At 43.5% G+C, this 2,515-nt stretch overlaps 1 protein-coding gene across 1 annotated transcript in view; it reads right to left on the bottom strand.

Annotated features, from left to right (window-relative positions):
• The window catches only part of scube1 (signal peptide, CUB domain, EGF-like 1), a gene marked incomplete in the record, with an annotated part of 95,119 nt that overhangs the window by 88,091 nt on the left and 4,513 nt on the right, over positions 1–2,515 (bottom strand).

Below are 2,515 nucleotides of genomic sequence, written 5' to 3'. Positions count from 1 at the left end.
GCGAGTACAGGCGCTCTGCTGCTTCCAGGTGCTTCCAGGAATAGCAGAGCTGCTAATGGCGCTGGCTGGCAATGTGGCCCGTAATGCCTGTTGATGGAAAACACAGCCGGCCAATTACAGCGCCCATATCAAATCACCGGGGTCAGGGGTCAACTCCCATCCACCATCTGTCTTCATTTGACGTCCCTGTCATTAGCTGTTGCCTCATCACTGGAGTGAGTTCAATAGATCTCAGCGTACAGTCGGAAGGCGAAGAGATTGTGTTGTGAAGCATGTTTGACACACACACACACACATACATTTAAATGCTGGATGTAGAATGGTGATGTAATAAAGCGCAGCTGACATTCAGACATACACAGAAATACACACTGATTCAAATACTGATCTGGGTGAAGTGATGTAAAGTGGCTGGCAGGACAGGTCTGCTCAGACAGCAGCTTTATGGGAGGAAGATCATATTCCTGCAAAGCCCAAACCTTCTGCTGTCTCCTCTCACAGGACAGAGGACGCAACCTCTAACATGTGAGTTACCAGGGTGTCCCTATATTCTTAATTGGTCTAATATGTGCATTGTGCAATATATATTGATATATATAATGTATACTGCACTGTTCATTTTTAAAATAATCTTGTCCAAGTGCATCTAATTACAGGTCAGATGAACCCTATGGAATTCAAACCCATAGTGCTGGTGCCATCACAACACAGCCCTATCTTATTTTGTGTGTGTGAGTGAGCGTGTATGTGAGTCTGAGCACATGCAGCTGAGAAAACAGAGAAAGTGTCAGTTACTCCTGCATTAAAGGAAAGTCTCACCCAATGCAGAAAGTCAGTCAGAGAGCTAATTCTATACTCACGATAAAAGTGAATGTAGAAATGTCATGCACTCACAGTAAAACAGCTGGAACAGAACAAGTTTGGCTAAGTTCTCTGGGGACTGTCTAAATGCATCCTGGGATATGTAGGAAATAACTATCTAATTACAACCCGTCATTGAAACAGATAAGTCCAAAACAAGGATGAGAATTCCTTAAGAGTACTTGGAAATAGAGACGCATCTTTGTGAGGCTCCAAGGCTATTTTATTAGAAGACCACAATGTAAACTCCACATGTACTTGAACAGTGGACAACCAGTTAACAGACTTAATACCATGGTAGGAAAATCACAGAAAACAGCTCAGCACACTCCAGCAACATCGCAAACACCAGGGCCTACTTCAAAAGCTAATACTAGCTCAACTGCTGCCAACAAAGACGCCAGGACGGAGGCAATGGGAGAGGACGGGACGGGTGTTGAAGTCCTCAGTACTACATGCTCAATGCAAAGCGACTTCTCAAAAAAGCTTGAGGATGTGCTGGTGGGAATAAGTGGACTCGAGGGTGATTCACTGATGAAGACCATTTGTTATGATCAAAAATCTCCAGAATAATTCCTAAATAATTCCATTTTATTAGAACTTGGTTCAAATGATCTGGTTTAGCTGCACTACGACCTGTCTGATGGTCTGACTGGTCATGTCTCTTGCCCACTCAGACTTACAAGTGATGTTGCCATGTTCCCAGATCTCCAGAACAATTTATTTGTAAATCCAACATTATCATAACTAATGGGAATGATGGCCAAAGCTAAAAAAATACGTCCCAAGAGTTATCATTTAATGTCATCAAGGATTCAAAAAGGTGCTGGAGCATCATTTATATAAAGGCAGTCTGTCTTGTTATGAGCAGTGGAGCGCATGGTACATGGGAAAAGATTAGAGGATTACAGTGTGTACGTGTGTGTGTGTGTGTGTGTGTAAATAAATGTGTGTGAGCTAGGATTCTGCATAAGAGAAGGGGGGGCGGCAATATCTGTGCAGCCAACGGAGCTCCAGCTGTGGTGTGCTCTGAGGCAGAAGTGAATGGAGGTGTGAACACGCAGCCAGGTGCTGCCCCCGTCTCACCCTAACACCCTTGCTCAGTCCACTTCCTCCCCGTTAATTAGGAGGACCTGTGGGGGTGGAGAGGGGGGAGGGTGATGGTTGTGGTGAGGGGGAGTATGGAGGGCGAGTGCATGCGGGGGTTGTGAAACAGCTGTCTAAGCGGCCGTTACATCAGAGGCCCAGTTCTTGCACCCGGATCTTTCCAGACTCAGTCTAGATGTGTTTAAGATGGTTCACACCTGACGTAAGAGTGTGTCGCTCTAACTTTGTATCTACATTTATTAGCACACGTGCTTTACAGTCAAGGTGAAATGAAAAATGCCTTTTTAACCCTTTAAGATCACATCCCCCAGTCACATTGTACTCCTATTTAACAATGCATTTCAAAAAATGCACAAAAAATCTTTCTTTGTACCATTATATCAAAATCTAATAATTTTTTCTTCCTGTAAAACAAAATGTGACGCATGCTTACATAAGTGTGAACCAACTAATTTCAACCAACAATATCATAACATCCATCTGTCAATCAGTCTTCAACTTTTAGCATTACACAGCTAAGTATGGGAATTCCGGCTCTTTTTAGAGA

Source organism: Morone saxatilis, unplaced genomic scaffold (assembly GCF_004916995.1).
Source record: "Morone saxatilis isolate NCDOM2014 unplaced genomic scaffold, NCSU_SB_2.0 Contig10, whole genome shotgun sequence".
Taxonomy (NCBI): Eukaryota; Metazoa; Chordata; class Actinopteri; family Moronidae; genus Morone; species Morone saxatilis.
The sequence above is the reverse complement of the archived record's forward strand: the minus strand, read 5'-3'. Positions and strand labels throughout refer to the sequence as shown.